Here is a 26,657-nt window from a genome sequence, read left to right on the forward strand (position 1 = left end):
CAGAGTGGCAAAATCCTGAAAGACTGTATGGCGAACAGCACTGTGGCTGTGCCGACACCACATGGACTGCAGCCGTTCAAGAAAGCAGCAAACCATCACCTTCCGAATGTCAGTTGGGGATTGGCAATGAATGCTGGCCTCTTCAGTGATGCCCACCTCTCGAAATGAATAAAACAAATAAACACTCGCAACTACAACCGGAGACAGATAGATACAGAACAAATTTCACTCACGTGCATGTTTGGATACAATCTGAATCCCCCAATCACATTCACTAACAGAGGGTAAAATGCAGTCGAAATTGGGCGATCGTTGTCCAGTTGCAGTTTAACCAGAGTTTTATACAAGAATAGAGAACATCTTAACACAACGTGTAACATTTTAACCCAATATGGAACATTATGAGACCAGTTAATCATCTTTCTGCCGAACAGAAAACATCTTCACGGAGAATATTTTCACACAACACGGAACACGTTTACAGAGCAGGGCATATATTAACAGAACATTTTTCAAAAGTACACAAGATGGATCATATTTATACAACCGGAAAGATATTGAGAGCATCAGGGAAACATTTTACACAACAGCAGAAAGGACCTCTCAACAACAGAGAGCAGAGTTACACAGCAGGAAATATATTTACAAATATGTACTTGCAACAGAAAATTCCTTTAAAAATAGAGATCGATTTTCCAATTCCGTGCTTTGCCGGTTTCCCATCACCTTTGCCTGTCGTTACGTGTCCAGACAATCTCTCTTACTGCTATTGTGTGTTTTTCTCTGTTTTATTCTCGGTTTGATGCAGTGGCTGAGCGTCCTGACACTGGAACGTGTGTTAAATGATACGGGAGCGAAAATCTGCCTGACTATATTGATAGGCAGCAGAAATGTCCTTTTACCGGAGCAGAGTGGCGCAGCGGAAGCGTGCTGGGCCCATAACCCAGAGGTCGATGGATCGAAACCATCCTCTGCTATTCCTATTATCACTGACAATGAAACAACTTGTGGCTTTTACGTGGAGTCTGCAGACAGGTATTTACATCGGCTTCTCTTTTCTCCAAAAAACCTCATTCTGCAGTGAATCAATTTTATATGCAAGAAAGCATACGAACGGGGAACGTCTTAACACAACATGCAACAATTTACTGACAGAAACATCTTCACGGAGAATCTTCTCAAACAACATGGAACACATTTGCAGAGCAGGGGCCATATTAACAGAATAGAAAAAAAACATTTACACAGCCGGAAACACAACAGCGGAACATCTTACACAACAGCAGAAATCATCTCTCAACAACAATTGAGACAGTTACATGGGTAAGATGGGTCTGGAGGGTATGGGGCAAACACGGGCGATTGGGAATCGCTCGGTGGTAAAAAACTGGGCGGCATGGACAGGTTGGGCCGATGGGGCTGTTTCCATGTTGTAAACCTCTATATCATAGAGCACAGCAGGAAAAACAGTGAAACACTTTGCACAACAACAGTGAGCATCTTTGAACAGCAGAGAGCACAGTTACACAGCGGGAAATATATTTATAAACATATTTACAAGAGAAAACTCCTTTCAAACATCAGTGATCAATTCCGTGACTGTCGTTACACGTGAAAAAACAACCTCTTTGGCTGCTTTTGTGTGTGTCTTTCTCTGACCCTTTATTCTTGGTGGAATGCAGTGGAATTGTGTAGCCAGACTGAGCCTCCTGACACTGGTGATGGTGTTAAACAAAAGTGTGGAATTGAATATCTGACGGATTGCATTGATAGGCAGCGGGGGTGGGGGTAGGGTGAGGGGGAGGAGGAGAGGGGGGAGGGAGGAGTGGGAAGGAGGGAGGGGGGACGGGGAGAAAGAGAGGGGAGAGGAGAATGGAAGGGGGAGGGGGGAGAGGGAGGGGGAGGGGGAGATGGGAGGGGGAGCGGGAGGGGAAAGGGGGGAGGGAGCAGGGGAGAGGAGGGGGCGGGGGAGGGGGGAGGGCGAGGGGGGAGGAGGGGAAGGCATGTGGAGGGGAAGGGGAAGGAGGGGGAACGGGGGAGGAAGGGGAGGGGGAGGGGAGGAGGGAGAAGGGGACAGGGGTCGTGGGGGAGGAGTGAGGGGGCTGAGACTGGGTAGCGGAGGCGGGGGGGGGGCGGGGGGTGGGGCGGGTGGAAGCGAAGATGGACTTTCTGTAGCAGAGTGGCACAGCTGAAGAGTGCTTGGCCCATAGCTCAGAGGCCGATGGATCGAAACCATCCTCTGTTACTTCCTCTTAACAATAATAACAAAACCACTTGACTACAATTCTGCAGCATTTACGTGGAATATGCAGGCAGGTATCTGCATTGGCTCCTTTTTTCTGTCATAAGCCTCAACCCAGTTTGATATGCACACAAGGTGTAGATACGGTGAACATGCACCAGGATATTTTAGACAGAGGTAATGGTGCACAGGGCACAATTTCAGAATTTGTGGACAATGTGAAACTTGGAAGCATCGTGACCTGTGAGGAGCCTGGTGTAAAACTTCAAAAAGGACATCGGCAAGTTGATGGAATGAGGGGACAAGTTACAGATGAAATTCAAAGCTGAGAATTGTGAAGTGATTCATTCTGGTAGGAAGATTATAGAGAGACAATGAAAAGTAAAAGGGAAACAGTTCCAAAGTATCTAATCCATTTCATTAGTAACGTTTCTCAGTCCTACAACTCTAAATGAGGTGCAAGAGTACAACTCTAAAATGACACAAAATTACTGCGGATGCTGTCATCTGAAACCAAAAGAGAAAATGTTGGAAAATCTCTGCCGGTCTGGCAGCATCTGTAAGGAGTGAAATGAGCTAGTGTTTCGAGTCCAGATGACCCTTTGACAAAGGGTTATCTGGATTGGTTTACTGCCAATTGGTAACTTCCTTAAAGTCAATAATAATCCATTCAAAATATCCGCATATGTATTTTACAATCATAATTACTCATTTGAATGAAATTACTGCATCTCACATTACTTCGTGTTCGCTCATAAACGTATTTAAAAGTCATTTAACTGAATGCTGCGAGTTGTATCCATGCCTTAATGTCTACTGGTTTAAATATCTTACCACTCCATCAGGGGTTTCACTTACAGGTATTAAATGTCATGAGAAGTCTGGACAGAATGGATAGGGACAAACTGTTCCCACTTGTGGAATGATGAAGAATGAGAGAGAACAGATTGAACATCATGAGCAAAGGAAGGAATAGGAAGACGAGGAAAACATTTTTCACACAGTGAGAGTTCAAAGTTTGGAATACACTGCTGGAAAGTGCGGTGGATACAGATTCAATTGAAACGTTCCAAAGGAATTAGATTGTTATCTGCCGCATTACATTTTCTGTCACAACTCCTCACATAATTTCTCATTCATCATTCATCACTGAATCGAGTGTGAACTGTTCTCTTGTCGTTTCTAAACAAGTAGAAGTGCAACACTGATGAAATGACAAGACAGTTGGTGGCCTAAGTCACTGGAGAGTTAAAAAATTACAAATATGTGTCTGAAAGGAGATGAGGATGGCACAGTGACGGAATTTGAAATAAAAACAGAAAATGCAAGAAACCTCATGCAGGTCTCGCAGCATCTATCGGGGGAGAAACAGAGTTAATGCTTTCGGTGTCCGTGACTCTTCTTCAGAGTTGAGGAGAGTTTGAAATGTGACGGATTTAAAATGTTGCAGAGAATTCGGAGCACAATCTGGATTATTCATTCAAGCAATTACAAAGGCAAATGGCATGTTTGGTTTTATTGCACGTGAATTGGAAGAGATGAAGAAAAGTGTCTTGCTACAATCGTACAGGAGTTTATGGAGACCACATCTGCAATGCTGTGTGCAGCTGTGGTATCCACATTTGAGAAAAGATAAGCTTGCATTAGAGGCGGTACAGAGAAGGTTCACTAGATTACCCCCCAGAATGAGGTGGTTGTACAATGTTGAGAGGCCGAGTGAATTATTCTGAGAGACCCTAGAGCTCAGAACAATGTGTAGATGCTGAGTGAATGATTCCATTGCTGTCCTCTGGGCAGATGAGTGGCAGATAAAGTAAAGTAAAGTTAAAGTAAAGTTTATTAGTCACATGTAAGGCTCACATTAACACTGCAATGAAGTTATTGTGAAATTCCCCAATTTGCCACAGTCGGGCACCTGGGCGAGTCAATCACCTAACTAGATGATGTTCAATGCACAGAAGTGTGAGTTGATTCATTTTGAGAGGGTGGAGAAATAAATGGAGAAACACTTAAGGAAATGCAGGAAAAAAGGGGTCTCGATTTCTCAGTAGAAAAGTCATTAAAGGTGGTTGGGCATGTTGAGAGAGCAGGTAATAAAGCAAATGACACCCTATGTTTTATTGGAAGATTGAATACATGAATAAGAAGATCATGTTGAGATTTTAAATACACTAGATAGGCCTCACCTGGAGCACTGAGTCCAGTGCTGGGCACCACACTTGAAGAAGTTTGGAGGGAGTGCAAAGGATATTCACATGAATGATTCTGTTGACAAAGATTTGTAGCAATGAAGATTGATTGAGAAGTTGGGTATTTTTCCTCACGGAAAGAAGTCTGTGAGGAACTGTAGAGGGAAACGTAACATTGAGGAAGCAGGTGTGCTGCAGCAGGATTTGGAAAGGCTGGGAGAGTGGGCAGAGAAATGGCAGAAGGAAAACAATGTGGGAAAGTGTGAGGTTACGCACTTTGGAAGGAGGAATGGAGGCACAGATTACTTTTTAAATTGTGAAATGCTTAGGAACTCAGAAGCACAAAGGGACTTGGGAGTCCTTGTTCAGGATTCTCTTAAGGTAAACGTGCAGGTTCAGTCGGCAGTTAGGAAGGGAAATGCAATGTCGAGAGGGGTGGAATACAAGAGCACGGATGTACTTCTGAGGCTGGCAAAGGCTCTGGTCAGACACCGTGTGGAGTATTGTGAGCAGTTTGGGCACCGTATCTAAGGAAGGATGTGCTGGCCTTGGAAAAGGTCCAGAGGAGGTTCACAAGAATGATCCATGGAACGAAGAGCTTGTTGTATGAAGAACGGTTGAGGACTCTGGGTCTGTATTCGTTGGAGTTTACAAGGATGAGGGGGGATCTTATTGAAACTTAAAGAATACTGGGGGGCCTGGAGAGAGTGGACACAGAGAGGATGTTTCCACTTGTAGGAAAAACTACAACCAGAGCACAACCTCAGACGAAAGGAACGTTCCTTTAAAACAGAGATGAGGAGGAATTTCTTCAGCCAGAGAGTGGCGAATCTATGGAAATCTTTGCTGCAAATGGCTGTGGAGGTCAGGTCGTTGAGTGTATCTAAGAAAGAGATAGATAGATTCTTGAGTAATAAGGGGATCAGGGGTTATGGGGAAAAGACAGGAGAATGGGAATGAGAAAAATGGCGGAGCAGATTCGATGGGCTGAGTGGCCTAATTCTGCTCCTATGTCTTATGGTCTTATGGAAGAGAAATAAGGGTGGCTTTCGCACTGCTGCTGCAGAATGACAGGGACCTGGACTCAATTCAGGCCTTGGGTGACTGTACGTATTTTTCACATTTTCTCTATGTCCACGTAGCTTTCCTCTGTGTGCTCTGGTTTCCCCCCACACTCCATTGATAGGGTAAGTGGATTTACCATGCTAAATTTGCCCTTATGTCTCCCAGTATGTTTAGATTAGGAGGATTAACAGGATAAATATGTGAGGTTGCGTGGATAGATCAGAGAATCAGTGCAGAATCAATGGGCTGAATGGCCACCTTTTGCAATGTAGGGATTCAATGATAGAGTTTTTTATGTTCCAGTCAAGCGTTCATCAAGAACCAGGGGGAAAATTTCAAAATAAGTGTCAAAATTGCACAGATTCAGTTCCTAATGTATACATCTTTGGAAACTAAAGGAACATTTAACATGGCCAATCCACCTAAGCTGCACATCTTTGAATCGTGGGAGTCAACCAGAGCACCCACAGGAAACCCACGGGGGAGAATGTGCAAAATTTGCACAGTCAGCAAAGGCCAGGAGCAAACCCGGGTCTCTGGGGCTGTGAGGCGGGAGAGTGGGATTAGGTAGCGTGCAATTTCAATAAGGCAGTGTAGACTTGATGGACCAAATGGGCTGTTACGGCATTGTAAAGATTCTGTGGTTTGGAATCTAAAACATGATCCTATTGAATCGAGCAGCAGGCTTGAGGGGCCAAGTGGTCCACTTCTGATCCGATTTATTGTGCTGCTGTGTCCAGAAAGCTGCTAATTGATTTCTCATCATTAAATCAGAATTTACTCCAGATACCGTTAATGCATCAACCCTGTGCTCAGTGACAAACACTGACTCGTGGTTAAGCAATGTCTCAATTTTAATATTCTTATCCATGTTTCCGAAACCCTCCATGTCCTCAGCTCTTCCTACCTTAATTCAACACCAGCATAACAATCCTCTGAGATATCTGAGCTCCACTGATTCTGCCCTCATGGTAAGAAGCCTCACAACATCAGGTTAAAGTCCAACATGTTTATTTGGTCGCAAAATCCACGAGCTTTCGGAGGGCTGCTCCTTCATCACGTTACCTGACTTACCTGATGAGGGAACAGCGCTCTGAAAGCTCGTGGCTTTTGCGACCAAATAAAACTGTTGGACTTTAACCTGGTGTTGTTAGACTTCTTACTTGGTTCGCTCCACCAGTGATATTCGGACTTTCAGCTCTCTGGCTTTCAGCTCTGGAATACCCTCTCTAAAAGCCCCTGGCTTCCAGCTTGCTTTCCTCTCGGTCATTTCTGTCGCCTGTTCCTTTCATTTCTTTCCTCCTTCCTTTCCCGCGGGTTTCAGCTTTTGCATCCTCTGACTTTCCGCAATCCTTTTGCCGCTTTAACTGCCATCAACGAATTATAATTGTACAACTATAATTGTGTGAGCAGTTCCACTTTAAGGATTCTTTCCGCCTCCAGCTCTTTGATTTCTCATTGGTTTCAGCTCCGGATCGAATTGAATGACGCAATGACGCTGGGCTGGGAGTGGCGCTCACGAGTTTGTTTATTTGGTTTGACCGAAAAAGAGGGCAAATATCAACGATAACACACGACCATCGGACCGGCAGTCGCGCACGAGCGGCACAGTCCGATTGGACACTGCGTTACGATTGGCTAGACAAGATGTCAATCACATTGTGGGGCTGTTGTTGTTAGCAACGCGGTCTGCGATTGGTTACAATTGGGAGCATCATTTTCAATGGTCTCGAACTTCTGACTATGGAACCCATTGATTGGATAACGCAGCTGTCACTCAGTGGGCGCAGAGCGGCCATTGGATAATCGCGATGCGCCAATTTCCGATTGGTTTTCCCAGCTGTCGGTCGCAGGCCGTTGGCGGGGATTTACCCCGGGCCCATCAGACACCGCGCGGAGCGGCAGCAAATGTACCGCCAGTGGCTTCAGTCCCCGGGCCCGGATCCATCCACAGCGGGGCACCGGATGGGTGAAGGGTTTTGGTAGCGGGAATCTCACCCTGCCCGGCTGTAAATGGGGTGGCACAGTGGTTAGCACTGCTGCCTCACAGCGTGGGGAGCGTGGATTTCCTCCGGGTGCTCCGGTTTCCTCCCACAGTCCAGAGATGTGCGGGTTAGGTGGATTGGCCGTGCGAAACTGCTCCTTCGTTTCATGGGGACCAGCTCGGGTCAGTGCTGGGGGTAGAACCTGGGTGGGATTGTAGTTGGTGCAGACTCGATGGGCAGAATGGCCTCCTCCTGCACTGTCGGATTCTATAAATCCGCAGCTTAGTGTTTCCAATGGCAGCTTCCTGTGTAAACATGTCACGCTGCAGTTCCCCCGTCTCAGCAATAGCGGCACTGCCCTAAAACGAGGGCAATAGCGGCACTGCAAACTCCCTGGAGTCAGACCAATCAGAACAGAAATTGGGATCTTCCCGTGCTTTGTGTGTTGGGCTCAGTGTCACAGCAGGTTAGAGCAGCGCACTTTGCAGAGGCCACGGTTAGATACTGGGATCTTCCTGTGCTCTGTTTTGGGATGGGGCTTGGTTACTTTGAGTGAATCTCCCTTATTGTTTGGTTCTAATTACAGCCTCTCTCTCTCTTACAGTCAGTCTGGGTGTTCCTGACTGAGCAGAATGGCCTGATCTCACCACACATATTGAGAGGGAGGAGCTGCCGCTCGAGATGAAGATGATTGAGAACTCCAGCTTTCTCTCCACTCGTTTTCATCCATCATTAGTTTTCCCAGGATGTCAGGTACATTAACATCTTCTCCTGCTGTGCACACTGACCTGACAGTGGGAAGGTATTGGAGCATAATGGGGCAGTCAACCATGTCAAAGGTGTGGGTAGGTTGAGAAGGATGAGGAGATGAGGAGGGATTGTTCAGCTGGGTAAGACTGCACTCGGCAGGTTCCATTCTTATCTTTCTGGTCATATGCAAAGTATCACCTGCAATGGTTTCTCTTCCCATCCTGTTCTGTTACCACCGAAATCACCCAAGGATGTATCCTTGGCTCCTTCCTATTTTTCATCTGCACCTTACCCCTCAGTGATATTATCTGAAAGCACAGTGTTAGTTTTCACATGTCTGCTGATAACACCCAGGTCTACCTCACCATCACCTCTCACAACCAATCCCCTGTTATTAAGTTATTACGCTCCTTCTCCGACCTCGAGTACTGGCTAAGCAGAGAATTCCCCCAATTAAATATTTGGAAGACCAATGTTTCCACTACAAATTCTGTTCTCAGTCACTGAGTCCATCTCCCACTGTCAATGTCCGAGTTTGGAACAAACCCTCATAATCTTGGCACCTCATCAGACTCGGAAATAAGATTCCAACCACATATCTGTTCCTTCACCAAGATCACCTATTTCCAGCTGTGTAACATCACACAGTGTTTGTAATACCTCAACTCACCCGTCCCTGAAACCCTCATCCATGCTTTTGTTACCTTTAGACGTGACAATTCAAACACACTCTGGCCCAGCAGAATTCCTTGCTTAGAGGACATTAGTAAACCAGATAGGGTTCAATGACAAGCGACAATTAGATTTTTGATTGCAGATTCATAGTGAATTCAAATTTCATCATCTGCCATAATATCCACATAATACTACATCTGCCATGTAGATGCCCACACACTCAGCCTGTCCAAATCACGCTGGAGGATCTCTGCATGCCCCTCAAAGCTCACCTTCCCACACAATTGTATCATGTACATATTTGGAGATAATACATTTAGCTCCCGTGTCCAAATCATTAATATATAATATGAACAGTTGGGGTCCTCACGCAGATCCCTGCGGTACCCCACTAATCACTGCCTTCCAATTGGAAAAATACCCATTTATGCCATCTCTTTGCTTCCTGTCTGTTCACCAGCTTTCTATACATCACAAGGCACTACCTGCAATCCCATGTACTTTAATTTTATATAGTAGAGAGGTGGCACAGGGGTGAGCACTGCTGTCTCACAGCACCAGGGACGCGGCTTCGACTCCTGGCTTGGGTCACTGTCACTGTGAAGTCTGCACGTACATCTATGTACGTCTGCATCTATGTGGGTTTCCTCTGGGTGCTCCAGTTTCCTCCCACAATCTGAAAGATGTGCTAGTTAGCTATATTGGTCATGCTAAATTCTCCCTGAACAGGTAGCAGAGTCTGGCGAGTGGGGGATTTTCACAATAACTTCATTGCAGTGTTAATGTAAACCTGCTTCTGACACTAAAAAACAAATTAACCTTTAAAATTTAAAAACGTCATGTGAGACCTTGTCCAAAGCCTTCTGAAAGTCTAAATAAACCGCATCCACAGGTTCTTCCTGGTCAACTCTACGAGTTACATCAAAGAATTCCAGTAGTATTGTCAAGCATGATTTCCCTCCCTTAAATCCATGCTGATTTCCAAATGCTTGATGATGGAGTCCAGCAACTGCCCGCTGACCGGCGTTCAGCTCACTGTTCATTGGTTCCCTCTTTCTTTTCTGCCTCTGTTCTTGAAGTCCAACAGGTTTATTTGGTAGCAAATACCATTTGCTTTCGGAGCGCTGCTCCTTCGTCAGATGGAGTGGAAATCTGCTCTCAAACAGGGCAAACTGTGGCCTGTTTGAGAGCAGATTTCCACTCCATCTGACGAAGGAGCAGCGCTCTGAAAGCTAATGGCATTTGCTACCAACTAAACCTGTTGGACTTTAACCTGGTGTTGTTAAAGCTGTTACTGTGTTTACCCCAGTCCAACACCGGCATCTCCACATCATCTGTTCTTGAATACAGGGTTTAGATTAGTTACCTCTCTATCCTCTGAAGGTGCTGACTCTGGCTGGGTTCAGTTCCACACTCACTGGTTCCTCCCTCTCCCCTGAAGATGCTGACTCTGGCTGCGTTCAGTTCTGCACTCACTGGTTTCTCTCTCTCTCTCCTGAAGGTGTTGACTCTGGCTGGGTTCAGTTCCACACTCACTGGTTCCTCCCTCTCTCCTGAAGGTGCTGACTCTGGCAGGGTTCAGTTCTACACTCACTGGTTTCTCTCTCTCTCTCTCTCTTGAAGGTGCTGACTCTGGCTGGGTTCAGTTCTACACTCACTGGTTCCTCCCTCTCTCCTGAAGGTGCTGACTCTGGCTGGCTTCAGTTCTACACTCACTGGTTTCTCTCTCTCCACTGAAGGTGCTAACTCTGGCTGGATTCAGTTCTACACTCACTGGTTCCTCTCTCTCTCTCTCCTGAAGGTGCTGACTCTGGCAGGGTTCAGTTCTACGCTCACTGGTTTCTCTCTCTCTATTGAAGGTGCTGACTCTGGCTGCGTTCAGTTCTAACTCACTGGTTTCTCTCTCTCTACTGAAGGTGCTGACTCTGGCTGGGTTCAGTTCTAACTCAGTGGTTCCTCTCTCCCTCTCTACTGAAGGTGCTGACTCTGGCTGGGTTCAGTTCTAACTCACTGATTCCTCTCTCTCTCCCCTGAAGGTGCTGACTCTGGCTGGGTTCAGTTCTAACTCACTGGTTCCTCTCTCTCTCTCTCTCTCTGTTGAAGGTGCTGACTCTGGCTGCGTTCAGTTCTAACTCACTGGTTCCTCTCTCCCTCTCTACTGAAGGTGCTGACTCTGGCTGAGTTCAGTTCTACACTCACTGGTTCCTCTCTCTCTCTCCTGAAGGTGCTGACTCTGGCTGGGTTTAGTTATACACTCACTGGTCCCTCGCTCCCTCTCTACTGAAGGTGCTGACTCTGGCTGGGTTCAGTTCTACACTCACTGGTTCCTCTCTCCCTCTCTACTGAAGGTGCTGACTCTGGCTGGGTTCTGTTCGGAAGCTGGAAATCTGAAATGAAAGCAGAAAAGCAAGCTCAGCAAATTGTTCAGCATCTGTTTAGAGAGAGAAACAGAGCTAGTGTTTCAGGTCTGTGACCTTTCATCAGAACTTGAAAACATAGAAACTGGGAAGAGGAGTCGGCCATTCAGCCCTTCGAGTCTATTCCATCATTCAATGTGATCATGGCTGATCCTCTATCTCAATTCCATGTTCCCATTTTTCCCAATACCCCTTGATGCCAGTAAAATCTAAAAAAAACCTCTCTCTCCTTCTTGAATATATGCAGTGACTTGGTCTCCACAGCTTCTGAGGTAGAGAATTCCACAGGTTCACCACCCTATGGGTGAAGAAATCTCTCCTCCTCTTCTTCCTAAATGGTGAACCCCGTATCCTAAGACTGTGTCCTCTTGTTCTACATTCCCCAACCAAGGAAAACATCCTTCCTGCAGCTAATCTGTCCAGCCCTGTTAGAATTTTATGTTTTAATCAGATCTCCTCTCATCCTGTCCTTTCTGTTTTTCACACCAAAATGTAGAACTTCACGTTTAGCCGCGTTGTACTGCATCTGCCATGTGTTTGGTCACTCACTCAAGTTGTCCAAATCACCTTGAAGCCTCCATGCATTCTCCTTCAACTCACAATTCCGCCAGTTTTGTGTTGTCAGCAAATGTGGAAATGTTACGTTTGGTTCCCTCATCAGGTCGTACATGTTTGAATACGCGCTGAAAAATGGGATTAGAATAGATAGATGCTGATGGCCAGTATATACACGAGGGGCTGAATGGCCTCTATCTGTGCTGTAAAATTCTATGACTATGACCTCTTAAAGAAGTCATTCATTGGCTGTCCTTTGGGAACTCCTGACATAATGATTTGTTTGATAGAAATGAAGATCTCTTGTCTTTTCTCTGGTGTCTTACACTTTGCTCCTTGCTTCCTGACTGGAATCTCCAAACTGGGGAAATTGTGGATGTGGTGACATCACCCTGTTGGGGATGAAGCTATTGTCACAGAGTCCTGTGTTGTCAATATACCGACCCGTTAACATAGTTCCCCAGTTTCACTGGATGTTGACAGAATATTTACCATTGATTTGGTGTTCTACCTGCCAGCTGTTCATACGGAATACAGATGTTGTGAATGAGCATTGTCCACCTCCACTTACAGCAATGATAGTGACAACCTGCATCGTTTCCGGATAGGGCTGGAGTCATAGTCATACTGGCACAGAGATTTACAGCTGGAAACAGGCCGTTCAGCCCAACTCATCAATGCCGCCCAGGCAAAATTGTAACCACCTCTGCTGCTATCTCTGACAGCTCGTTCCAGACTCCACCCTCTGTGTTTCTCCCCTCTCACTTTAAACCTATGCTCTCCACTTTTAGACTCTGCTATCTTTGGGAAAAGATATTGACTATCTTGCTGATCTATGGCCCTCATTATTTTATAGACCTCTATAACATCACCCCACGCCTCCTACACTCCAGGGAAAAAAGTCCCAGTCTATTCAGCCTCTCCTTATAACTCAAACAATCAAGTCCCGGTAGCATCCTAGTAAATCATTTCTGCACTCTTTCAAATTTAATAATGGTCTTTCTATAATAGGGTGACCAGAACTGCATACGGTATTCCTAGTGTGGCCTTCCCAATGTCTTGTGCAACTTCAACATGATGTGCGAAATCCTATGTGAGGATAAATGGGCCAATACATTGCATTGCCATTGCTACAGTTGTTAATGAAGTGAAAAAGCCGGTGTTTAATGAAATGCCCCAGGTGGAAATCTGCTCGAATGTGGCAACGCTGCAAAATCCTCAATTATTGTTGTTTCTGCTCAACCAGCCCCAGAAGCTTGGAAGATGGAAGTCCCCGATTGGTCTGAAGTTGGAGGTGAAGAGGAGCCAAGTTTCAACAACTTGCTGACAAACATCAAAAGGCAGCTGCTTTGGAGCAAGGCGGTCCTCGAACAGGCCACTCAGAGTAGCCAAGACCCTGGAACATCATCGCTGCTGGAGAACAGAGAAGATGTGAGGCAAGGCAGGATGCTCGAGTGGTCAAAGATGGGACTGAATCATTGGTGGAGACTCCTACTCCAGTTCTGACTCCTGGCATTGATGGACGGTTTGAAGTGGAGGAAATTAGTCAGGATGGAAGTGGTGATGAGATTCACAGTTATTCCCTCAGCTGAGAGACCATTTTTAAGGCAATCTGTGCAGCAACTCCACTCTGGGGTGGGTGTCAGATCAGCTCACGGAAGGAGGACTGGAGCACAGATGAGGCCATTCAGCCCCAATACTTTCTTAAACGCTCTGCTGTGCAGTTCAAAAACTGAAAGTCCAGGATTCAAGCCATGTTACGCAGGCGACTGGGAAAAGCATCATTGGATTAATCAGATCAGTGGCCCATACTGGAAAGACTCAAAGCCCAGCAGAGAGATGTCAACATGAATTTTCACTTTTAATGTCTCTTCTTTACTCTAAACAATTTGTTGTGTTTGTATAATTATCTTAAATATTACACATTAAAACAAATACTCGGAATATTTAGCATTGCCAGAGAAGTGTAACCAGGAACAGTGCCCTGTTCATTCAGTTTGGGGAACACTTCCTGACAGAGGAAGATTGGGACATGACAGCTTCTCCCTGTCAGCTCTTTCCACTTCCCTCCACAATTCTGAACACCTCTATCAAATCTCCTCTCAACCTTCTCTTCACCAAAGACCCAAAATCTCCAATCTCCCGATGCAACTGAACTTCTTCATCCCTGGACCCTCGCCCAGTGATTTATTGCAACCTTTTTTATGCCTTACCCTCTTTTCTAAACAGTGCTGTCCTGCAGATAATTCAATACTCCAACTGAGGCCAAACCAGGGTTTTATACAGCTTTCCCATAACTTGCTTGGTCTTGTAAGCTGTGCCCCTATGTATAAAGCTCACAATCCCAAATACTTTAGTAACCACACTCTCAACCTGTCACCCAAACAGCAATTATTAGTGTCACACTTAATCACAAGTCCCTTGTTCCTGCATGCCTTTACAATTGTATTAGTTTTTTCATATTGTCTCTCCCTTTACTTCCCACTGAAATAAATCATTTCACACTTCTCTGCTTTAAATTGGTCTTGTCTCACTAATCCACAAGCTGTCGAAGTAACTTTGAGCTTCAACACTACCCCCTCACAGTTCACAATGCTGTCACGTATTGTGTAATTACCACAATTTTGAATGTGTGCTCTGTGCAGCATTGCCGATGTCTCTAATATGTATCAGGAAGAGCAGGATTCCTAACACCAACCCTCCTGGAATCCCACTTGAACCGACCTCCATTCCAAATAAAAACATTTCCCACTGCTGTGTTTCCTGTCACTCTGTCAGATTCCTATCCATGTTGCTGCTGTCCCTTTTATTCTATCAGCTCCAAATGTTACCACAAGTTTGCTGTGTGCCCCTTTATTTATAAAATGCTTTTTGCCAGTCCATGTTCACATTTACCACATTCCCCTCATCAACCTTTTCTGTTACCCGCAATAAAATCTTCAGCAAGTAAAATATGATTCCCCTTTAATCATTATGTATGTGTTTTCCTTTATGTACATCAGCACAAGTGAGTGTTAATTTAATCTCCAGTGTTTGGAGGATATTTCACGTTGCTGAGGTTAAACTGATTGGACTTTAGTTGGCTTATCCACACAGCCTTTTCTGAACAAGTGTATTTATCATTTGCAATTCTCCAGTCCTCTGGCACCACTCATATAACTAGCTCGGATAGAAAACTTTTAACCATTGCCTCTGTAATTTCCACCCTTTTTTTCCCCTCAGTATCCATGCTTGTGTCTTGTCCAGTCACAAGAACACAGGAAATAAGGGCAGACATTTACTATGTGGCTCATCAATAATGTTAAACCATTCAAAACAATTATGGTTTATGTGTCTTTATTGCCATACAGTGCAAAGCACATAGGCACAGTATTAAAACAAGAACAGCAACATCATCAGACAATACATAGATAGAAATCACACTATATTTCTGACAAGTTTTCTAAAAAGTCACTACATTTTCAGCATTCCTAACAAAATCATTTGAAATATCAGCAGTTCTATTGGGGAGAAAACAAACTGTGACTATTAAGATGTGAATCAAATTTCTGTAGTTGATACTGACGATCACCAAAAATATGGTAACTCCGAATAAAGAACTTTTCAAGCTTGGGTAATAAGGTCATGTATCAATTTATAAATTTGAACTAAACAATAAAACAACCTCTTGAAAGGTTGCAATCCAATAATTCTTAATGCCTCACTAAGTATTCCCCTCATGCCTTCCATTTTCCTGGTTACACAGCTTTGCACTCTTTCTATCAGCTGTATATCTTTTTGAAAGTGTGGGTTCCAAACTGTGGATGCAGACTCCAGGTGTGGGCATACCAGCTGCTTATGGAGTTTCAGATCTTGGGATTGAACTCCACTTTACTCCTCACTCCCTTGATTCCCTGAGAAACCAAAATTTGTCTATCTCAGCCTTAATTGTCATAGACTGTCATAACCTGCAGTGTAGATGGAGGCCATTTGATCCATTGAATCTGCACTGACTCTCTGACAGAGCATCCCACCCAGAACCTATCCCGGTAACCCCACATATTCTGCTAATCCCCCTAACCAATATATTTGGGACACTAACAGGCAGTTTAGCATGGTCAATCCATCTAAACTTTGGAGAATGGGATGAATCGCAAACATGGGGAGGATGTGCAAACATCATACAGGCAATCACCCAAGGTGGAATTGAACCCGGTTCCCTGGTGCTTTGAGGCAGCAATGCTAACCACTGTGCCACCACTAGTGTATTCAACAATGGAGCATGTCAAAGCAACAATATCCCGCCTTCATATAGAGTGGATGAGAGTGGGTGGAGGGAGAGACAGAGACAGAGTGAGTTCGGGAGGTGAGACAAACGGCCAGACAATGTCTCAGTGACAGAAATCCTTGTAAATTCCAGATTTAGCCAGAAAGATTCTGTTGGAGAAACAGAAGCTGCAGTATCAGTTCTCACTGATACTGTGGAAGAGACACATTATGAATCCCACACTCAGGAACGGTGCTGCCTTTTGACAGAAGAGATGGGGAGAGGCAAAATAAACTGAATGGTCCAGTTCTAAACAGTGTGCAGGCTCAGAGGGAGTAGGTTCAGGAAGATATTTGAAAGTGAGACAGTTTAGGACAGTCGCTTGCAAAGTGGATGGGATCCTTGGCTTCACAAATGGAAGCACTGAGTATCCATTGGATCCCGCATAATCCACAGTGTAAAAGGAGGCCATTTGCCCATTGCATCTGCACTGACTCTCTGGAAGAACATCTTTCGCCCATGGCTAACCCTCTTATTCTACACATCTTGGGTCAATTAGTGCAGAAATTTATTCTCATGTCAGTGCGAAATGATCTGATCCTTACACTGAGCCAGCTTCCGCAATCTCCCAATGTCCACAAAATCAAACCCCTTCAGAATCTTGTATGTTTTAATGTTTTGCCTCTCATGCTTGTGAATCACAGAGAATACAGACCCAGTTTACGAAGGGTCACATCATATGAAGCCCTTTCACCCCCGTGGACCAATTTACTGACCCTTCATTAGTGATTGAAGCATCATGAGAAAACCCTTTCCCGCAGTGAGCAGTTCAGCTCTGGGATGCATTGTCTGACAATGTGGTGATGCAGCTTCAAGTGAGGCATTCAGAAAGGAATTGGATTGTTAAAGTTACACCAGCAGAGTGGCACTGGTTAGTGCTGCTTCTTCACAGCGCCAGAGACCCATGCTCAATTCCTCCATGGCTGACTGTCTGTGTGGAGTTTGCACATTCTCCTTGTATCTGCATGGGTTTCCCCAGGTGCTCCAGTTTCCTCCCATAGACTAAAGATGTGCAGAATAAATGGATTAGACATGATATATTGCCCCTTAGTGACCCAAGATGTGTAGAGTAAGAGGGTTAGCCATGGGCGAAAGATGTTCTTCCAGAGAGTCAGTGCAGATGCAATGGGCAAATGGCCTCCTTTTACACTGTGGATTATGCGGGATCCAATGGATACTCAGTGCTTCCATTTGTGAAGCCAAGGATCCCATCCACTTTGCAAGCGACTGTCCTAAACTGTCTCACTTTCAAATATCTTCCTGAACCTACTCCCTCTGAGCCTGCACACTGTTTAGAACTGGACCATTCAGTTTATTTTGCCTCTCCCCATCTCTTCTGTCAAAAGGCAGCACCGTTCCTGAGAGTGGGATTCATAATGTGTCTCTTCCACAGTATCAGTGAGAACTGATACTGCAGCTTCTGTTTCTCCAACAGAATCTTTCTGGCTAAATCTGGAATTTACAAGGATTTCTGTCACTGAGACATTGTCTGGCCGTCTGTGTCTCACCTCCCTAACTCACTCTGTCTCTGTCTCTCCCTCCACCCACTCTCATCCACTCTATATGAAGGCGGGATATTGTTGCTTAGTGACTGAGTGCACACAATCTGTATCTTCATCTGATTAAATAGAAATCAGCTTGTGAACCACATCATCATTTCAACCAGTTCTGGGTTAAATCAGGCACAGCTCTGATTGGCTGCAGCCCCCTGAATCTGGGGAGCAGATACTGTGAGCATTGCTGGCCTCAGAGGCTTTTACAGTGACTGAGCTGGGAAACTCCAACTAATCCTTGAGAATCCACAGCACAGAGCGAGAGGAGAGGAAAGCCTGTCCTGGGAGCTGTCAATCTGAGACAGTTTGACCCTGTCAATGTGCAGATGTGAACCTGCTCCTTCCATTCCCAAACTGTTATAACGAGGAATACAGAACGCCCAGTAATGACCAGCTTGTTGCAATGTGTTTGAATGAACATGATGTGATATCACCGAAGCAGCATTTTGAAATATTCATTCAATGTATTCTGATGAAATGTATTTTTATGCTCTGTGTGCATTCATAGAAATCATAGAAACCCTACAGTGCAGAAGGAGGCCATTCGGCCCATCGAGTCTGCACCGACCACAATCCCCCCCAGGCCCTACCCCCACATATTTACCCGCTAATCCCTCTAACCTACACATCCCAGGACTCTAAGGGGCAATTTTTAACCTAGCCAATCAACCTAACCCGCACATCTTTGGACTGTGGGAGGAAACCGCAGCACCCGGAGGAAACCCACGCAGACACGAGCAGAATGTGCAAACTTATGCCATTGCATAAGAATCTTCCTCTGACATGAGACCGTATTTTGCCTTTGTGCCTTGATGCTGCTTTTAAAAGAAAATGTTCATGTTATGAATTTTCACATCGAACCACAGGAAGAATTATAGAAAAGTAACAGCACAGAAGGAAGCCATTGAACCTATCCTGCCATGCCAGTCCAAGGACACAGCAAGAAATCTCACAATACCAGGTGAAAGTCCAACAGGTTTATTTGGTAACAAAGCTTGCTGCTCCTTCATCAGGTGAGTGGGAGTTCTATTCACAATAGGGCATATAAAGACACAAATTCAATTTACAAAATAATAAGGACACCCAGGTGTCCTTTCCAAGCCCATCTTCCTGCACCCAGCCCGGAGCCATGCAGCTGAATGCACGATGGAGATCCAAATACTAAATGCCAAAACTTTGCAAACCTTCTTTGAGCCAGTGACTGCCCTGAAGCAGGAGATTTAATATTTCAAATCGCACTCGCTGCGAGCAGTGTTCGAACCTGCGCGGGGAAACCCCATTGGATTTCAAGTCCAACGCCTTAACCACTCGGCCATCGCAGCTGCTTATTTGTTGTTATGATGTAACCGCCTTAGCAACATTCACAGACCTTTATCAGGCACCGGAATGATGCAGAGCACAGCGTGTGAGTTGAAATTTGTTCGTCTCCTTTTAATTTGTATCTTTGTCTCTGATCCAGAAATCATTCACTAGTTCAGACTTGTTATTCTTTTTCAATAACCTTTCATTAAAATCAAATTGAACCCGAATTCTGCATCCGAAAAATAAAGTCCACTTCATTTCAGTCAAATGGTGCGTGTAAACCACAAGAGGGCGCCGATAATGTCCAATATACATTACCAATGCGATGGCCGGGAATCGAACCCGGGTCAAGGCAGCTCTGCTCACCACTCTCCCACCATCGCTCACTCTGCGGAAGCAGTTGTTATTTTCATCAGTTATAATTACAAAACTACCTTAGTTGCTGATTTCAGCAGACACCAGGTGTGTCCTTGGCCCATTTTTTAAACCTGAACTTGGCTTGTCTCGTTTCTCTGGACAGTTTGAGCCACCTTTTTGCTGTTGTTTCTGACTGATAACTCTGATTAGATTTGCAGTTCATTTGAACAAAGTTTCCACTGAACGGAAATTGAAGCTTGATTTTATGTTAGAAACACATGGATGATGAGAATATTTGGTGATTTTTTTTAGGAGTGTCCCCCTTCTGTTCTGACCAGAGATAGCCAATTAAATAAGTCAAAACTCTGGGTCAGGAACTGACCCTTGGTCAAATGCTCGCACAGTCACCACAACACCACCTGGCTCTGTCACCCCCTCTTTATTTATAGAACGAATACACAAGCAATCAAGTGGCAGAGAAATCACAGCTTAGAGAATTATATAACCGACATTCCCGTTCTGGGAGTTTTACACTTTCCGATAGATCGCGTTGAGCATGGTCGCCCAATCAGAAAGCAGGTCCTTGGGACATGGAATTTGATTAATATCATGTTTTGCAATCATGTTAATCGGTCAGAACCATGTTGATGTTATTTCACTCCAATCTATGAAGGTTTGATTGAATCGTGACCTTGTTGCACAACTTGCGTTCAGCCAGGAGATGGCAGCAGGGAAAAATAATTTGGATTTGCTGTGTGTGTCAATAAATCTCGTCATGGAGGTTCACAGCATGGAAAAAGGCCCTTCGGCACAACATGTCCATGCCGCCCAATTTTTGCCATTAAGTTCGTCCCTATTGCCCGTGTTTGGTCCATATCCCTCTATATCCAGCTCACCCATGTAATTGTCTAAATTCTTTTTAAAAGACAAAATGGTACCCGCCTCTACTACCTCTGGCAGCTCGTTCCACACACCACTCTCTGTGTGAAATAAATTGCCCTTCTGGACCCTTTTGTATCCCTCCCCTCTCATCGTAAACCTATGTTCTCTAGTTTTAGACTCCCATATTGTGGGGAAAAGCTGTTGGCTATCTACCTTATCTATTTCTTCATTATGATATAGGCCTCTTTATATCACCTCCAGGTCTCCTGTGCTCCAGGGAAAAAAAAAAGTTCCAGTCTATCCAACCCCTCCTTATAACTCAAACCATCAAATCCTGGTAGCATCCTAATAAATCTTTTCTGCACTCTTTCTAGTTTAATATCCTTCCTTCCCATAATAGGGTGACCAGAACTGTACACCGTATTCCAAACGTGGCCTTACGAATGTCTTGTATAATTTCAACAAGATGTCCCAACTCCCATGTTCAATGTTCTGACCACTGAAACCAAGCATGTCGAATGTCTTCTTCACCACCCTGTCCACATGTGACTCCACTTTCAAGGAGCTATGAACCTGTACCCCGAGATCTCTTTGTTTTATAACTCACCCCAAAGTCTTACCATGAACTGAATAGGTCTTGTCGTGGTTTAATCCACCAAAATACATCACCTTACATTTATCTAAATCAAATTCCATCTGCCATTCATTGGCCCATTGACTCAATTGATCAAGATCCCACTGCAATCCGAGGTAACTTTCTTCATTGTCCACTCTGCCACCAATCTTGGTGTAATTTGCCAACGTACTAACCATGCCTTCTAAATTCTCATCCAAATCATTAATATAAATGACGGGGTAGGATGAGTGACTTTGCAGATGGCATAAAGATTGGCTGGGTGGTGAAAGGGAGGCTGAGTTTCTTAGTCTGCAAGAAGATATAGACAGGATAGTCAAACGGGCGGATAAGTGGCAGATGGAATTTAACCCCGAAAGATGTGAGGTAACACACTTTGGAAGGAATAATTTGGCAAGGAAGTATTCAATGAAGGGCATGGCACTTGGAAGTTCTGTGGAATAAAGGGACATTGGCGTGTTGGTCCATAATCTCTGAAGGTAGAAGGGTATGTTAGTAGGATGGTGAAAAAAAAACATATGGGGCACTTGTCTTTAACAATCGGGGCATCGACTGCAATAAAATGTCATGTTGGAGTTGCATAGAACTTTGGTGGGGCCACAGCTAGAGTACTGTGTGCAGTTTTGGTCGCCACAAGATAGGAAGGATGTGATTGCACTGGAGGGGTTGCAGAGGAAATTCACCATGATGCTGTCTGGGATGGAACATGTATGTTCTGAAGGGAGATTGGGTAGGCTTGGATTGTTTTCTTGAGAGCAGAGAATACTGAGGGGGGACCTGATCGAGGTGTACAAAATTATGAGGGCATCGACAGAGTGGATAGGAAGCAGCTGTTCCCCTTGGTTGAAGGGTCAGTAAAAAGAGGACATAGGTTCAATGTGAGGGGCAGGATGTTTAGGGTGGATGTGCGGAAAAACATTTTTACCCAAGAGTAGTGACGGTCGGGAATGCGCTGCCTTGGAAGGTGATGGAGGCAAGTTGCCTCACATCCTTTAAAAGTATGTGTTCAGCAATTGGCATATCATAACATTCAGGCCTATGGGTCAAGTGGTGGTGGATGCGATTTGATTGGAGATCAGATGCTTCTTCGATGTCAGAGCAGACTCGATGGGCCGAAGAGCCTCTTCTGTACTCCATGATTCTATTATTCTATAAACAAATTCACTATGAATCGTATCAATGTCAGCCATATTCCTTGCCAGTTCTCAGATAGGCACTGATTGGTTCGAAGTTTGTTTCATTTTCCAGGATCCAGCTCAATTAAATAAATGTATTTCTTATGTTCTGTGTGTTATTAATAAAAATCTTCCTCTGACGTGAGACCTTGTTTTGTCCTTGTGCCCCTGTTGATGCCTTTGTCATTCTGCTCATGCTTTGATTTTCCTCATGTCACCTTCGAAAGAACCAGAGAAATGTAACAGCATAGAAGGAATCCATTCGGCCTATCTTGTCCTTGCCAGACTGAGGACACTCAGGTGTCCTTTCCAAGCTCACCTTCTTGTTATGTAGCTGAAAGCATGCTGGAGATCCAAATAATTCTTTCCAAAAAAATAGGATTTGCAACTCTGTGGCTGTCTAAAGCATACATTTCCAGTCACATTCGCTGGCAGCGGGGCTCGAATCTGCACAGAGAAGCCCCATCGGGTTTCAAATCCAACGCCTTAACCACGCGGCCACAGCAGCTGCTTATTTAACAAATTAAAGCAAATCATTGCGGATGCTGGAATCTGAAACCAAAAGAGAAAATGCTGGAAAATCTCAGCAAGTTTGGCAGCATCTGTAAGGAGAGAAAAGAGCTGACGTTTCGAGTCCAGACGACCCGTTGTCAAAGCTTTGACAAAGAGTCATCTGGACTCGAAACGTCAGCTCTTTTCTTTCTTTACAGATGCTGTCAGATCTGCTGAGATTTTCCAGTATTTTATCTTTTGGCAGATCTTATTTGTCAGAATAATGTAACCACCTCAGTAAAGTTCATATTAACTTCATCAGGCACCAGGATTGCGCAACACACAGTGTGGGAGCTGAAATTTGTTCCTCTACTTTTACTTTGAGTCTTTGTGTCTGGCTGAAAATTCATTTATTCGGTCAGAGACTTGATTTTCTCTTCCAATATTTTTCATTAAAAAAGAATTATGTCCGAACAAAAAATGAAAAAGGTATCTGCATTTTATTTCATTCCTGTCAAATGTTTCGTTCGCCCTGTTTTTGTCCACTCAGTTTAAAACACAAGAGGCCGTGGATAAGGTTCAAAATAAATGACCAATGCATTGGCCAGGAATCAAACCTGGGTCATCTGCTTGGAAGGCAGTTATGCTCACCCCTATACCACCATCGCTCACTCTGCTTAAACAACCGTTATTTTCATTAGTTATAATTACTGAACTTCCTGAGGCTGATTTCATCAGATACCAGATGTGTCCATAGCACAGTTTGTAAACTGAACTTGGCTTGTCTCGTAGTTCTGGACAGTTTAGGCCACCTTTCTTTTTACTATTGTTTCTGACTGAGAACTCATTGATTAGTTTTGAGGCCTTTTCTTTCATTTAAACAACATTTCAGCTGAAAGCAAATTGAATGTGGATTTTCCATTAGAAACACAGCGATGATGAGAATTTTTAGTCAATTTTATTTTAGGAGTGCCCACCTACTGTTCTGACCTGCGATAGATAATTAAATGAATTACCACTGTGATGGCCAGGAACTGACCCTTGGTCAAATGTTCGCACAGTCACCACCATCACTCACCTGGCTCTGCCACCCCCTCAGTCTGAAAGTCCAGCTCTGACAGTGAATCTGGTCACCTTCGGGCCCAATCGGAGGATGGTCAGAACATGTCTGCCACTGTCAGAAACTCCATTATCAGCGAGTGGGGGATGATTATTTAACTGGCTGTCACTGGTTGTTGAGGTTGTGATTTACTGTTACCTGTCAGTGCAGGAAAAACAAATAAAACAGGAAAATTGAGAGACTCCGAGAGCAGTTAATTTGTATCTTCACCCTAAAGAAACACAATGATGTCTGCAACCGCTATAATAACTGAAAAAACAGATATAACTGTTGCCGCGGAATCTGGTTTACTGATGTGGCCGTACACTCCATGGACTGCAGCGGTTCCAGAAGGCAGCTCATCACCACCTACCCAAGGGCAATTAGGGATGGGCAACTAATGCTGACCCAGACAGCGACACTCACATTCCATGAATGAATTCAAAGACAATCTGCGGGGAGCGGGCTTCAGAGTGTTTAACAGTTACTGAGGCGAAAAACTATAACGAAGCCCCCGGGATACAGAGCAAAGGCTAAAAGGAGGATAAATTCCGTCCTGGGACCTTACAGTTGGTAAAAGTTTTGTCCTGTGATGTGTAGATGTGAATATTGTGTAAGAGAGAGTGTATGAAAGGGACGGGGGGGAGTCAGACTAATCCAACTGTGTTTGTGTGTCTGTTCTGATCATGAGATCACCGAGTCTCTCTTGTGTAAAATAGAACAATTTTCCGATCAAAGATTCCCTTAATCCCCCTGCTGAGCCCCAAAGTGAGATTTCAAGGCAAATGGTTCGCTAAATTCAAGATTTCAGTTGAAAAGTAGAGAACATGTCAGCTATCGAGTGTGAGAGCTCGATCAGTGCAGCAGTAAAACGGGTTTCAGTGGAAAATGGAGTTCTCAGTTCGAGTGAAACCTTTTCAACAGCAAACATTCGTGTGTCAGAGACATGAAGGATGTGAGCTGGATCTCTGGAGAGGCGGAATTTCATTGCAATGGGAGAGTTTGTTAGGAGAGAGAAACACTGAGAGGCTGGAGGAGCCGGGAGCTGACAGCAGCTTGTCCCTGCTCCGTCCGCTCTCTGCCTTTAAGTTGCTCTGTGCCGCCACCACTGGATTCATTTCGGATCCAGTTCTGACTCACACAGATTTTCCACACACTCTCGGATATGACTGAAACTGCGGCCGCCGAAACGGCTCCTCCAGCCGCTCCCGCTCAAGTGAAGTCTCCCAGGAAGAAGAAGGCGGCTCCCCGACCTGCGGCAGCCGGTCCCAAGTTAGGCGAGCAGATCCTCAATGTTGTGGCGGGTTGTAGCGATCGCAAGGGGATGTCCCTGGCCGCGATAAAGAAAGCTTTGGCTGGCAGTGGAGTGGATGTGGGGAAGCGCGTCTCCCAGATCAGGTTAACGATCAAGAGGAAGGTGGAGAAAGGCTCTCTGGCGCAGACAAAGGGACAGGGCGCCTCCGGCTCCTTCAAACTCGCAAGAAGGAAAGCCCGGGGAAAATGGGAAAGAAGGTGAAGAAACCAACAGCCAAGAAATCTTTAGTAAAGAAAACAGCGGCCAAGAAGGTGACAACAAAGAAAGCAGCAGCCAAGAAACCCGCAGCCAAGAAACCCGCAGCAAAGAAAACTCCAGTGAAGAAATCAACAGTGAAGAAAACAAGCAGCAAGAAGGCGGCAACTCCAAAAAAGGCGGTGAAGAAAGCAGCCCTGAAGAAAAAGTCTCCTGTGAAGAAGGTGACGGGCGGAAAGTCTGTCAAAAAAGTGACTAAATCGAAGGCCAAACCCAAAGTGAAAGCAGCAAAAGCGAAGAAAGTGTCAGGAAAGAAGTGAAGCAACCCGAGCAAATTGTAAACCTCTGAACCCAAAGGCTCTTCTCAGAGCCACCCACATCTCTCAGGAAGGAGCTGATCCCGCAAGAAAATGATTCCTGTCCCGCGGCCCGGCTCATTCTCAATAGAGATCATTTCAAATTCAGACTAAAGCGAAACAGAGTAGAGGCTGAATTTCATTTGCTCAATCGCCACTTTCTCTCATAATAAAGATGTCTGGTAGATTCAGTAACACTGGCGGCTAAACACCGCATTCGCGCTTCATTTTTAACCGAATCCCTGCAGTGCAGAAGGAGGCCAATCGTCCCATCGAGTCTGCACCGACCACAATCCCACCCAGTCCGGATCCCCATGACCCTATTTACTCCCCGACACTCCGGTGCAATTTAGCATGGCCAGTCAACCTAACACGCACTTTGGTGTGCGGGAGGAAACCGGAGAAAGCCGAGGGAGAATGTTCAAACTTCACACAGACAGTGACCTCAGCCGGGAATCGAACCCAGGTGCCTGGCGCTGTGAGACGGCAATTCTGAGCCAAACATCAATGTGAGGAGTGGGATTTGAACCCACGCCTCCAGAGGAGACTGCGGCCTTAGACCGCTCGGCCATCCTGACTCCCTTAATTTTAACACAGGAGATTGCCCCAAGCAGCTTCATTAAAGTGTTTGCAAACAGCGAGAAGCAGATGTGTGTGAGGATGTTGCGGAGGAAGATTCTTGCTATAGAATCGACTGTGTTTAGGTCGGAATATGACTGACTGGGAATTATTACGGACCAGGTTTAAAAACACAAAAGAACAAAGTCACGACCCGAAACGTTAACTCTGTCTCTCTCTCTCTCTTCACAAAAGCTGCCGGAGCTGCTGATTATTTGCAGCATTTTCTCTTTGATTCCATATTTCAAAGTTGCAGGTTTGTGGAAACACTTGTTTGTGACGGGTTTGTGTGGGAGCTGTGTTTCGCTTCCATTGTTAATAAACGGGTTGAAATTGGCGGTTGCAGAAACTGGAGGTGGAGCTGAAAGATCAGGGGCCGTTCTGTGTGTGTGCGTCAGTCGGCTCTCTCCTCCCTCCCGCTCTGTGTTTATTCTTCACTCTGTCTCCTCCCCTCTCTGCTCTCTCACTCCTCCTTCCTCAGTCAGGTCGGGGCGG

At 45.1% G+C, this 26,657-nt stretch overlaps 2 protein-coding genes, 1 long non-coding RNA gene and 2 other non-coding genes across 5 annotated transcripts in view; 3 read left to right on the top strand and 2 right to left on the bottom strand.

Annotated features, from left to right (window-relative positions):
• The window catches only part of LOC144482285 (uncharacterized), an 872,976-nt gene that overhangs the window by 751,625 nt on the left and 94,694 nt on the right, over positions 1-26,657 (bottom strand). The window lies entirely within an intron of this gene.
• LOC144482277 (uncharacterized) overlaps positions 1-26,657 on the top strand; it is a 411,284-nt gene that overhangs the window by 336,161 nt on the left and 48,466 nt on the right. The gene's annotated exons all lie outside the window — the stretch shown is intronic.
• trnam-cau (transfer RNA methionine (anticodon CAU)) lies at positions 906-977 on the top strand. The gene has a single exon. It is a non-coding gene; the product is annotated as a tRNA-Met (tRNA).
• Positions 7,381-15,562, top strand: LOC144482339 (uncharacterized). Its single transcript, XR_013495942.1, has 3 exons — positions 7,381-7,663; positions 8,086-8,234; positions 13,125-15,562. It is a non-coding gene; the product is annotated as an uncharacterized LOC144482339 (long non-coding RNA).
• On the bottom strand, positions 18,978-19,059 carry trnas-uga (transfer RNA serine (anticodon UGA)). The gene has a single exon. It is a non-coding gene; the product is annotated as a tRNA-Ser (tRNA).

Source organism: Mustelus asterias, unplaced genomic scaffold (genome assembly GCF_964213995.1).
Source record: "Mustelus asterias unplaced genomic scaffold, sMusAst1.hap1.1 HAP1_SCAFFOLD_35, whole genome shotgun sequence".
In the NCBI taxonomy this organism is placed as follows: domain Eukaryota; kingdom Metazoa; phylum Chordata; class Chondrichthyes; order Carcharhiniformes; family Triakidae; genus Mustelus; species Mustelus asterias.